This window comes from Colletotrichum gloeosporioides (genome assembly GCF_011800055.1).
Source record: "Colletotrichum gloeosporioides strain Lc1 chromosome Unknown consensus_94, whole genome shotgun sequence".
NCBI lineage: Eukaryota > Fungi > Ascomycota > Sordariomycetes > Glomerellales > Glomerellaceae > Colletotrichum > Colletotrichum gloeosporioides.
This window is the reverse complement of record NW_025544739.1, coordinates 94,734-108,862: the sequence shown is the minus strand read 5'-3', so window position 1 is coordinate 108,862 and position 14,129 is coordinate 94,734.

Sequence of the window (14,129 nt, the reverse complement as noted above, 5' to 3'; positions counted from 1 at the left end):
AACTAGCCCTTCTTCCGGCAACCTATCCGCCGACGTCCATCGAATCCCGACCTTCTCCCGCTTCTCGTTGTATGATGTTGCCTATGCATTGTTTGTCCGTACCGAGATCTCTCGCCGTATTCATGGTGTCCACCATTAGATATGAAGTTGGATTCAGCGTCACCCGAACATGTCTGCTGAAAGACTCTCCAAGCCGAATACGATTTGATTTCGCCAACTGTGAGGTCCCTGGCACACACCTCCCGGAATTCCTTAGTGACAGCTGGACATTCGCACCGATTTCTGGGATTCCATCATTACGGTGTCTGCCATGAATTTTAGAGATGGTCCCCGTGTGTGAGATTTTGCATGGAACCCAGATGAATGGCAGAATATGATGTATCTGGCGAGATTGTGTCGATCTGGTTTGCGCGCCTCTGGACCTCGCCATCATGGTGACTGCTGCAGCGGCGATAAGGAAGGAGGTCGTGGTGGGGAGTGGACGGCACAACACCCAAAGAAACATAGTTGGCGAGCATTCAAGTCTAGCATGATGGTCATTGCTGTTGGCCGGCGCTTCTGTTTTGCTTTTGTGGCAGTGAAGAGGCGACTGAAGGCGAACGCTGGGCGCTGCTGATATCCTTAGAATATCTTGTCCCCGACATGCAGCCTCGCATATCTGGAAGGGGCAAGGCACAACAAGAGAAACACAGATGATGCTGCTGAGATAGCCAGGTTTCTCCTTTCTACGGAAGTGTATCAGAAAGTCTTCTTGGTCATACCACTTGATTATTTTGATCATGAATAGAAGTTCACGATATGAACTCTGACTTTCACATCCGGGCGCCCGCCTCCACGATGTTTCCGAGACGTGAAAGCTGGATACTTAAGTCCCGGAGCGGCCTGACCCCAACTCAGGCAAGGATGCCAAGTGCTACAAATTTCGGCAACACGCCATTGTCCCAGAGCACATATTTCCGCCACATTCTCAGTAACAACGGATCAAATGCAGATGGATTCGTCTGGACTCAAATGGGATGGATGCAGGGCCAAAGTTGGGAGATCACTCACAGCATGCCCCAACCGCCACCACTCTGAGACCGTCTCACCGCCCGTTTGGAAGGCAAAAGCCGTCCCGCCAATCGGAGCATGTTCTCAGGTTTTCATGTGCAGTGATTGAAATCTTAACAGTCATGAGAGAGTAGGAGTCTTTGGCGAACCAAAGGCGTATCGAAAGTCAGGTCTCCTGGTCCAAAACTCGTGCAATGACATGTTCCATCGGTCATGCGACACACACAAATGAAGGGCACCAATAGGTCTTCATTGGAAGCGCACAAAGCGGCATTTTCGCGCCTTAATAACTATGAAAAGCAAATGCATTCAGGTCGACTTCGTGAACTGACTCAACGATATCCTCTTCCGCTTGAAACTCCGCAGCGATGCTAAACCGTTGGAGGCTAATTGTACAAGATCTAACGGCAGAACCACGAGCATGGCAATGGAGCCTAGCGAACCACATGAGCTTGAAACACCGCTGTCATACGAGTTGTATACTCTTGTCCTTTTTCCTGCTCTTCGACCCACAGCAGCATGATCGGAGACCTCGCAATGCCTTTTTGGGTTGCAAGAGGAAAGCGAACGAAGCGTAATCTCAGGGCCTGATCATATGAGCCACTGGAAGTTTGAGACTTCAGATGGACACAGAGGTATCTCAAGTGGCAGCTAAGGCCGATTTGCTGCTACAGACGAGGTCTCACGGGCGACGGATAGAGGAGGTGATATCGAGCATAAGTGCAAGCCACACTCTCACATTATCAACAAAACCACGCGGTTCAATGTGAACCCGAATATCAACGAGAATGAAGATTCAAGGGAGAGAAACTGGACTTATGAAACTTTCTTGGCCGAGGCACTCTTCGCGTGATGGAGTGCAGGAGGTTGACTTCTTGTCGATTTCTTGTTGATTTAAGGACCCGCAGATACAAAGTCAGTGCCAGGTTAAGGTTGTATGGGAATCAGTATGTTCTTGAGACCGTTTTGTTCACTTCTAATATTCGTAAAAGTTGGCTTTTGGTTTCAGCAGATTCATTCTACACGGAGACATCGTCATTCTGCGTGCCACCATCTTGTTACCGTTTCTGCTCTCCAATACTTTCAGGTCAGTTGTCTGGCTGCGGACGATCGAAGGACGCTTTGAGCGGAATGGAAAAGACGGCTGCTCTCGGCCGAAACATGTTTGGCGCGACCGTGGGAGGGGTCAGTATGAGTCCCCGGCCGATGACAAGGAGCACAGCTAGCCGGATGAGATCCCCGAGAAGGCCGAGTGCTCAGAATTGGCTTGTGCTTGGGAAAGAGGGCGGGGTTAGAGAGCTGAACGCAAATATGGGTGATGTGGTTCATACTTGTGTGGTGGGAACGCATATTTCTTTCTTTTGTCCCGGCCTTCATGGTTTTGGAGTACGATTTGTGCCCCTGGTGTTTTGTTTACAGGCGAGGCTTGATGGAACGTTTGCAACGTACTACCGGGAGCATGTTGTATGGGAGGAAACAAACAGTTTCAATTCCTTTGTGTAGTCCATATCCGTGACGAATGGCAGGCGAGTCCTTGCACAAAAGGAGGGCGGATGGCGAGGAACAGGCCTGCAGGATGAGGCTTCTATTCGCGTAGGCTGGGTGGATTATTCGTATCACTACTCAAGTTGGTCAATTTCCATCAAACTTCGTGGCAAGATGCCGTTAAACGCCGCAACAGCCGTCGACCGCAAAGAAAAGCCAGAGCTCAGTCAACGCTTTCTTTGTGTAGTTCAACCTACTGAGGTGTCCGAATCATTCGGCCCGAGAACACTACTTCGCAACTGAGACGCACTGGCTTCCGCTTCACCTCAAGCAAAGTATCTGAGAAAGATGATACGAAAAGGCCATCCCAAAAGTAGTAGTTCAGGCTCCATATGCTGCTTCAGACTTGATGACAATCGAGAAATAAGGTGAATAAACAGCAATTCAGTATCACAACCGTTCATAGCAGCAAATTTCAACGAAGCCGAAAGGATACAACATGCTTCATGATTTTGTCGCAGGCACGCATAAGTATGATCCCTTGAAGGCTGTGCAATACGAGCCACAAGCATGCCTGTTTTGTGTGTAGATCCCATGGTCTCGTGGACAGCTGGACACACAAATTTCTTACGGGATGGCGAAGCTAGGGTAAATCGCCAACAAGGGCCTCTGAGGACAAGTCTCAACGGACATTCAAAGTCGAGAAAGAGGGCTAGACAGGTCAAGCGAGCAACACGTCTTGTTACGTGTTTGATCCCGCCAGTAACGGGTGTTTGGCGTTCCGATAGGAGCCCTCGACGGGAGTCATGAATTTTGGCGAGCTCGACAAATTTCAATTCAGATCTGGCAGTTCTGATGAGCTCTTTAAATCATACGGTCAAAGTCAGAAGATAGAATTGCTGGCCCTGGGTCGAATGGAAATGTTGCGCGACGGGACTGACACCAGTTGGATCACGATCGGCCTGTACAGCAAACGTCAACCGCCTTTCTAAGATGTGAATTCATTGAGCTGACCATCTTGCGGGTTCAAAAGTGCGAGTAAAACGACTTCCAGGGCCAGGTTGGCTTGGTAATGGATCATTGAAAGAGAGCTGTACAAAGATGCGTAAGTAAGGCTCCCATTTCATTAATGCCCAAATACAACGGATGAGTATCCACAGAATGAGGCATGCATGGATGCTTAGATAGCTCATTTGTTTTAGGGATGGATGTCGCTTGACACAGTGGGGTCAAGCCGTTTGCTCGTTTCCAAGCTTTTGTCATAATCCACAAGTCCAAGCAGACGCCGAATGCCAGGACATTATACCCATACATAGCTCAAAAGGTACACAGAACGTCCCGAACTCCTCTTCCGAGTGAACGTCGCGTCATAGAACGGCTCGAACGCATCAGTGATCGATTATAATAGCAAGCCTCCCGAGCATATTTTTGCGTAGAATCCAGACCCAGTAGTCCTTGAATTATCGGATTCCGCAATGATAACTTTGGAAAATCCAACGGTATGAGAGGCTACGCAATCTGGCATTTGCCAGACTCGTAAGGAATAGCTGGGGTCTAAAGAAGGACTGATGAAAGCAAAGCTTCGGAAAGGGCGACCACCAGCGATACCCTGAGTGCCGTGGGATGCCTGGGAAACTATCATCCAGTAGGAGCGTCAGACTTCTTGAGAATCAAAGCGGCTTTAATAATTATATCCCAGGTTCAAACTCAACATCATACGGCTGTCTGGAAGCTGTGTTCGAAGGCAGTCTACTGCCATACCAAAGTATGACATAAAACCTAGAAAAAGAAGAAGATTAAGCCCAGCACTTAGAAAGCAATGCTTAAGGGCAACGTGGCAGCCGTCACCATTATGAGCATCTCTGCTCCATCCCATGCACTTAAGCATGCGGTTATGCTCCGAATCTATTCTCTGGAGGCCAAGTCGCTATTTGAAATTTTCTCGTACAGAAGATTTAAAGCAAGCAACGCAACTTCGGGTCTAATCATGGCGCTTCCCGTGCTCATTGATGGGACTTCCGTCACGTTTATTGCCAGACTCGCAGACCCGGGCAATGGTGGCAAAAGCCTCCCCATCCAGGCAAACTATGCACGACAACCAACATCTGAGTCTGTGAAAGCCTGGAAGCCGATTCTTTTGTGGTGTCTGCTCCTACTTCGAATTTTGTCATCAGCCAACGAAATAATTTCCCTGGCCAATTGCTTCGTGTCATTGAGTTAACCCGGACTTGAGGCCTCGGTTCCACACTCTCAATCGTTGGCTTCAAATACCAGGGTGATCCAAACAAGTATGAAACTTCGAAAGAGTTAGAAGCCAATAGTTCTGGAGCTGGTTAGAGTGAAGGCAACAGTCTATTTCATTTGGGGATCGTACATGCTACAGATGAATGAATTCACGGCGTGTCAGATTGTTTTGCATTTCGATTATTTTGTCCGTTCTGGAATTGATTTTCGAGGGTCCCGTGTTTCCATTGAAGTCTCCAGTAGTCCGGTTGCGGAGCTTTTCTGGAAAAGCTCGACCTGCACCCCCTTCAAAGTGCGTCGAATACCCACGAATCAATCGCCGAGGAGGCGTAGCACATCTTCCAAAGCCAGGTTCTGCTACGTCTCGAGGGTCTGCTTCAGCGTTACGCTCCACTTGTCACTCTTTCGAATGATTGCTGACGTGGAATTAGCCGGTGATTGTTGACGTCAGCCTCAAGGCCGGACTCCTCAAAGTTCTGATGAGTGAAATATTCCAAGTACAGTTGATGATAATAATCTGACATCTCAGGGTACTTTGCTACTTCTTGTCTTTGAAACTTTTGCCTCCCTTCCGACATTGGACGGCTGGTACTGAAAACACAAAGACGTTTCCGACTCTGATCTTGCTTTTCGGCACCAGGAAAAGGACTGTCAAATACCACTGCTACGGCGCTTAGGGACTTGCAACGGCTTCATCATCGCGATCGCGGTATTTAGCAATAAGAGGGGTAAGACGAGAGAACAAGTCCCGGCAGAAGATCGCAGACCTATGTCGAGATGCGCCTTCAATACCAGGTACTTCGATCGACATTCGTATCATTCCAACTCACATGCGGTCGCGAAAGGCGAACTGCTCGACTGCCCAGGGAAACCAAAAAGGACACGGAATAACCATCGCCTGTCTATGATAGGCCGGTATCGGTCCGAAAGGAGCAAAATGAAGAGCGTTCCTGAACTTACATGTACCTTATTACTGGTTTTGATAAAGGTTGTTGAGCTTGCTGGCGCGGTGAAGTACAGCCGAATCTCAACAATTTCAATAGGGATAATGAAATTGAGAATATGATAATAACTACGGCCCAGACTACGAGAAATCGAACAAATCTTGTGGGCAGTGCGCCTCCAAGATGTGTAAGGTGAAGTCATCACCAACTAAAAGATGCCTAGATAAGCTTTTTAAGTCGTTCGATAACTGGGATGTTCGCGATGGGCATTGCCGATGACCAAGCTCTGTCATGTGGTATTAATGTCAGAGCTGCTCCCGAGAGATGATCGTACCGGATAGCCGTTCGTCATAACCCAGAATTTCCTTGAGTTCAGCGATCGGTTCCGTCCAGCCGTTCCAGTTCATATCTTCCTACATGAGCGGGCTACTGTTGATTCCTAATCTTCAGAACCTTTTCCAACTTGGTCCCATCTTTTCCAGCTTCCGTGGCGCATTCATGTAATACTTAGGCTACGATACGACAGTTATGCTTGGTGAACATGCTTGGAATTTCGCGTCGCGATGACGATTCACTACTTCTTTGCATCAGCTTTAGCCTTGATAATACTGAGGTTTGCCTCCGATTTGAGCCTCTGCCCGTTGGCAGACAGGTTCTCCTAAGTATTGACCAGGTCTGAGGCGGGTTTGTCTCATGTCCCGGTATGCGATGGCCGATCTTGCTCCTCTAGAGCTACCGCTTCTTTCTCAATATGCGGTCAGGCAAGACCGAAAGTTCTACTGCGTAGCTAGCTACTCGAGGATCTCCGAAGCCACGTGAACTTACACCGAGGCTCTGTTAGCATTCCTGGTCAGTGACTTCAGACAACGGTTCTGAGGGATACAAGAAAATCCCGCCATGGCCGAATAATTTCACGCAATGACCGAACCTGACAAGCTAGTCAATCAGAATGTCACGGTTCTTCGTCGTGGATCAGCCTCAGCGACGCTTAAGTGAAGCAAAGCCGCCGTTCATACTATCTGGCGTGCCAAGGCCATAAATATCGTCTTCAATTCGCATTGGTAGGTTGTTGTTGTATGTGACGATGAGCCGGTCAAAAGCGCGATGGATACGAGGCATCGCAAGGCCCGAAGTGCGTGTTGGCATCGTCAAGATTCGGGAGGGTGATCGGCATTGATACAGTGCATGTTTATCGACGGATTGAAGGCTTCCAACGGAATAGAGGCCGACATGGGCTATGACTGGTGGCTGGTGGCTGGTCTGTGGGTCTAGCAGAAGACAGTTTCGGCCACGTGCTTTATTGGTCGAAGAATGCCGCAGATTGTGCGTCAGACTGGCTTTTAAGGATTCAAGAAAAGATTCTTTTCTCATTCTGATTACGCTGGTGTCTCTGTCAGTCTTGACCGTAGGCTCACAGCTAGTTGTGAGTGCGACATAGCGCGACCGGTTTGTGTTTTCAAAGTTAGTTGACAATGTTCTAATTGAAACTTGGGCTACGGTTTATTTAACCTAAAAATCAGGAGTGGGTCAGAAAATCAGCAGTTATTCGAAAAATCGGTAGGTGGTCGGAAAGTTAGTAGGAGGTTGAAAAACTAGCAGGTCGGATACTTAACAGGTCGGATACTTAACAGGTCGGATACTTAACAGGTCGGATACTTAACAGGTCGAAAAGTTAGCAAGTCGAAAAGTCAGCGGCTGGTCTGGATCGGCAGTTGAGCGCCCACTAGAGATTAAAAACCCTGCTTAAAAAAGAGAAAGACCGGAAACATGTCCGCTCTTTATTAAGGAAATATGTAGAAGAAGTGAAGCGAAGGGGGTTTGATAGTCATTTCTTTCTTTAGGACGCTTGTGGGTAGCAAAGCATGCGACTTGTCGACTATACTACTTGTTTCTCGGCCATTCTGTTCGAATCTCTGTGATGGAGACTGTTTCGCAAGCCTCCACTGACTTTGCTATGAGCATGGACTCGTTCCAGATTGTCGTCAATAAGCCTTGCGAGCACCCTCGAATCCGACATTCCAGGTCTTGGGCACTTCGTATGACTTGCACCCCGAGTCAGCCGTCGTCATAACACACCGAAATGATTTACCGTCAAAAGCCGCGGGCTGTGTTCAACGCTTCACTTCACTGAGCGATGATCGCGGAAGGCCTACGGTCAGCTGAAAACAATACAGGTATTTCCTCGAAGTGCTGGATGATGATCCTGCGGTTGTTAATCTTAGCTGCTGTTCTTGTCAACGACAGGAACTCGATTAGCATGGCAGCTTCGAGCGCTCGCACTCCCGTCACCGTGTCATCAACTCATTATACGGTCCTCGGACACTCTTCGAAGCTTAGTCCTAGCCGCAAATGTTTCTTCGACAAGACGTTGCAAAATCACCATCGAGAAACTGCCGATGCCGTGGAGACTCCCCTGGAGCACCTCGCAGTGGCCGGGTATTTGCACTGCCCACCACAAGACCATTTCGCGTGGCTTACGCCCGTCTTCGGCAACCTGGAAGACAGCCCTCAGCCTCAGTTCTCGGTGTACGGCGTACCAACACTGCAACATTAATAAAACTCTCTCGGCGCATTACTCCATTTACAGACTCGCACCGGAAGAGACCAATCGCGAGCACGTAACTACAGCTAACATCCAAACCGAGTTTTCACTTCTTCCCAACTCCCTGCAGCCGCCATTTCACACCAATACTAACACCCATTGAACGATGGTGTTTCCTCCTCTATCATCGATTGACTTCCCCCAACAAGGGAGCCTTATATGTGACAACGTAATTTCTTCCTGTCTTTGCCCGTCTCGCCAAACCAGTAGACCACAATGATGGAGTCGCCAATAGCCATGTGAAGTTTCATCTTTCGCGAGGATTGCTTGTGTTGGAAGCATCAGATAGCTTGTGTTCCCAGGATTACCAAATCGGGACTCACCTAATCGATCAAAGCATTCGTGATCATACCACGCCTCCATTCCATCGACTCTTTCTCTCAAAGCGCTTTATTACTTCAACTCCTAACCGATCGAAAGTCAGACGATGGATAACGGCAAGAATCCTCGAATTTCAATCATCATTCACATCAACCCCGCCCTACCACATGCTCCACAGATCCAGGCTCGGAGGGTCTCTCCATCTTCCTTGTTTTCCGATAGCAAACAGGAATGGGGAACAAGAAGTACTGGCATTCTTGCACTTGTTACAGTGGTGTTCCTTCATCATGCGACCGTGAGATGAGGCGTCCTGTAATGTTTCGCCTCGACAAATTAATGCGAAGGCGTCCAAAACCCATGGCTTAAGGATGCAGCACAACCGGGACTCCAGACTACAATGGAACACTGGAGACCGTCGACTCAGTGGCGGATTCAGTAGGAAGGAACCATGCCAGGCCAAAAGAAAAATATTCAGCATGGAGTGTCGTAGGACGAGACAGAGCCTTTTTGGGGTTGAGATGTATTTGCTGCACTTCTGAGCTTTGCCTGCAGCAGCGACATGATCAGCAGAATGTGGCGGGCAACGCTTTTGAATGGGGTTTGCCTAATGCTCCGCCAGCATGAGCGATTTTATCTGCAACCAAGGCGCGAGAGAGGTTATTCCAACCTTCTGTAGAGTGAGGGTGAGAGGAACACCTGTCTGGTGGGCATGGTAGAAGGGGTTGGAAGATGTGGACGGCTGACGGTCCTTCGCAAAAGCAAACTGTTTACATGCCGAATTGCTGGTTTGGTGCTTATAGGTTGCCGAGATTCAAAGACACAATCAAAGAATTGATCATTGAAACTATGAGACGCACGCGGAAAGTACCTTACAGTCAGTGGATGTCAATGAGAGACGGCAGGCTGATCCTGCTCTCGAGCAAAATAGAAATCTGTCCTCCATGTCCAAGCCCAATTCTGTTTCGGGGACAGGCGAGATGATGTCTGCGATGCCTGCATTCCTAGCAGCATCACCCCAAATAGGTCGACAGCGCCGGTCTCTGTAGTGCGTTGTTAGTGATTTCATCTTTGGCCGCACCGACATGGGGGATGCATGCTGGGAACGGCTTTTGGCGGACGGAGACGTTAGCGGAGTGGACTTCCCACGGAGGGCAGCCGGTACAGCTTTGGAGCACAACAAACGGAACTGGCACCGACGGCCTCAGCGGGGGTTTCCCGCTTTCATCTCCGCCAAATGCTCGAAAGTGGACTCCCACTCACCGAGTTAGGTCCATGTCAGGTAGGTAGGCAGGCACCAGGGAGACTCTCAGCGGTCATTGGTGGTTGCTGAGCAAGACAAATGTGCTGCATATCCGGCATGGGCATGGTACATACAGTATGTTCGGGCCTTTGGGCACCTTTTTGACCGCAGGGTGACTCTGACGCAGCACGGTACTCCCTATGTTCAGGGGTATGGGTAGCTGAAAGCCCACTACCTACAGGGCAGTAGGTAGCCGGAAGTCCGCTACCTACAGGGGCGTGGGTAGCCGAAAGTCAGCTACCAACACCGGGATCCTACACTTCTGATTGGCCCGCTCTTCATCCACCACCAGCCACCCAGCTCTTCGCTAGCTGCTTGCGCCCGCCTGCCGCAACGCAGCCCGCAAACCCCAGCCAGCACCACGCATTCAATGTTCGTCTCGTTTTTGGGCGCAGGCGGCGCAGCCTTCCTTGCATTCGGAAATCGGTCGAGATCTCGGCGATGGCAAAAGTCGGAGGATTTCGGGGGTGGGAAGGGCCATCGGTGGTTGGTGTTGAAGGGACGTGGAGAAGATCTTGGAGAGTTCAGGTGACGCTAGTAGGGGTGTCCCTGCCACGGATCGGGCCGTGCCGCTGCCAAATCTGCACCGTTGGACACTCTGAAAGGGTGGGGGGTCTGTTCTCAGTGTTGAGGGTACCTTAGAGTGGCAAGTGGGAGGCAGGGGCGCCAGTATTGGTATCGTCATCGTCGGCGGGGTGGACACGTTGAGGCCCAAGGTGGGCTGCGGGTGACAAGACGATGAGAATCTGGACAACGTGATGACAAAGGGCATAGAAGCCGGACGGAGAGGAGAGAAAATGGAAATATCAAGAGGCAGGAACGCGGGGGCAATGTTCGTGTCCACCGCCGGGGTGGCTGCCTGATAGCCTAAAGGGAGCGGTCGCCTGATTACCTGGAATGAGGTGGGCAAGAGCTTTGAAGGCAGGTAAGGTGCCTACCCACGTGCCTGCCTACCTTACCTTAGGTAAGGTAGGGACAGGTGGGGCTTACATGGGAGAGTGGTTGCCACAAGGCTCCCGTCACATGAATATGACGTCGTCTGTCTGCCCGCGCAGGTAGGTGAGAGGTCACCTTCACAGTGTTGGCCCTGCCAACAGGGTCCACGTCGGCCACCAGTCACAGTGCTGGCCTTGTGGGTCTTCCCGAAATGGATCAGCCATTTCAACTTGAGTCTTGTCCTGCTAGAGCTCCGTCTAGAAGGAGGGCTCAGCCGATGATTCCTTCCTCAGAAGAATGTCTGCTTCAGGCAGTAGGCAAGAACCGGGACTGCCGTTTGGGAAACATGACCCCTTCCCCAGGTCTCCTCTGCTCAACATCGACTTGACTCTAACCTCGCTCCAGTCCCAACTTTGTCGCAACTCCAACCTCACCACAATCACAACTGACTCTTGTTTTGGATATCCAGCCACTATCACTGTCCCCATTTCTAATCGCATTTTTCCAACTGTGCAACTGCCAACAAATCCCACAGCCGTCGCCATGTCCCAGCGCAACCCCAACGACGAAGCTCCAACGGCCAACCTTCCCACGACCAACGCTCCGACGGTCCAACCTCTACCGACCAACGTCCCAAGAACTAAACTTCCAACAAGTAGGGTTCCAACGGCAAACGTTCCAACGCCCAATACCCCAACGACTCAAGCTCAATCGACCCAACCTACAACGCCCAATACCCCAACGACCAACAGCCAACATGCCGGGAGCCTGCCCGCTGACGCCACACCCACGGGTTCCAAGCACATTATCGACAATAGCCAGGACAGCCCCAAGAGTTCGTTATCCTCTTTCCTACCTTCGCCCAGCCACATCCACACAAACTAACCCCTAACGCAAATGGTTAGGACTGAGGGTCTCAGATAACAACAACATCGGACGTGGCGCTCCCCACCAGCATCCCCGGCAGCAGCCTTCACAGCAGCCTCCACGGAACCCTTCTCACCTCAACCCTAATTCTCAGCGCTGCACCCAAACTAAGTCTATTCAAACAAGTCAATCAAACAGCTAATTAAATTGAGGTTATTCAGAGATTTAAATAGCTAAGTCGCTATCGCTATTAACTTAGTTAACTTAAATAAGTTAGAGGTTAACCGGAAAAAAGGAAAGTCCAGCTTCTAGACTAATTATAATTTTTAAAAGATTTTTCGAAAAATAAAAAAAGCCTACCTAGATATTTTAGTACTTAGCCCTATTCTAATCGTTTAAGGTTATAACCTTTATAACTTTTATACTTAAAATAGATAACCTAAGTTGGTTTTAAACTAATATCTCTATAATTACTTATATAGTAGACTTACTACTAGCCTATTAGGTCCTATTATAATATATCTCTAAAAAAAAAAGGGTAAGTAGTTATAGATATTAATTTAATAATACTTTTAGGCTAATAAGTAGTAGAATAAGGCTTAGTACTTCCTAGTAGTAGGGCTAGTACTACTAGGAAGTGCTAGAAATACTAGAAATATACTTTTTATTATACTACTAGATTAATACGTTTTTAGTCCCCTTATTAGGGCTTAAAAAAAGCCTATTTTTAACCCCTATACTAGTCTTTAAAAATAACCTTTTTTTGATATTACTACTAATACTACTACTACTACTACTATTACTACTACTAATTAATCTTTTAAAGCTTTATCTATCTATATACTTTTTTAACGCCTCTATTAACGCTTTACCTACCCTTATAATACCTCTACTTAATATTAGCTAATATTTTAATTATTTTATTAGTATTACTTTATTACTAGCGCCTTATAATATTACTACTTAACTATATACTACCTTAACTATTAATAATATATTAAGTACTAACCTAAGTATAAGAGACTCTCTATAGGCCTTACTTTAAACTAAGTAGAAGAATAGGACCTTCTTTAATGCTAAGTTAATCTTAAAGAAAGGGTCTTATAGCTATACCTCTTAAATTAGAAATAAAGGCTTCTTTATTTATAAGTTTCTATTTAATAACTAACTTAGTATATTACCTATAATACCTACTTATTTTTATACTAACGCTTTATAAAAGTAATATATATTAGGTCTACTGCTATTACGATAAAGCTAGTAGTATTAATAAGCCCTTTAATACCTCTACTATAATTGCTACTATTAACTATCTTAAGATAATATACTACGTTAAGTAGGGAAGTTCTGAAGTTAGAGGTAACTCTAACGATATAAGCCTACTTCTAAAGTGCTACTACTCTATTATAATTACTATATTTAAGTTAAAAGTCTATTAGATTAAAGAGCTCACTATAAACTACTTTATTAATATAAATAACCTATTTATAATATTTAGTAATTAATATATTTAGTATATCCTCTATTTATTTAATTATAATATTAGTAACTAAGTCTATTAGTTTAGAGAGAGTATAAAGCTTTAACTTAATTACTTATATATATCTAAGATAGTATAAATTAAGTAGGAGATATAGGATACTTTTAGCTAAATATATCTATTATTTAACCTATAGACTTCTCCTAATTAATATATAATTATTATTATTTTTAGCTACTTTATTAATAAATTAGGTAAGTAGATATAATACTTCTTAGCTTTCTGTTATTAACTTAGTACTTATTTAGGTGTTAATATTACTCCTACCTTATATATAGTTATTAATAACTTTAGAATACTTAACTGAGTTAGGCTTATAGTTTATAATAATACTATAAATAATAACACTTATATTAAAGTGCTCTACTTATCTATCTCACTATTATATAATGAAAAAGATACTATCTATTAATAGATTTAATATTATAGTTATATCTTTAATTTAGTTAGTTAAGTTATTATCTATAGTATTAATTAAGATATTTTTGAGGACTAATCTAAATATCTTATTAATACTAGTAACTTAGAAGTAAATATAGCGCTCTAGAGGAGTAAGAGACCTATTAATAAACTCTATAATATTATTAAGTATATTAGATTATTACCTTAATATATAGAGAAGTTTTTAGAGTTTAGTAATAAAGCTAATAATTAATCTAATATATTTATAATCTTTAAAGAGTTATCCTAAGAGCTTAACTTAATACTAAATAATACTATAAGATAGAACTTAATATATATAATAATCTAAAAAGCCTTACTTAAATATAGCTAGATTAATACCTTCCTATATAATAATAAGCTTCTTTATAACCTAGTAGACTATCTCCCTAATAAAGA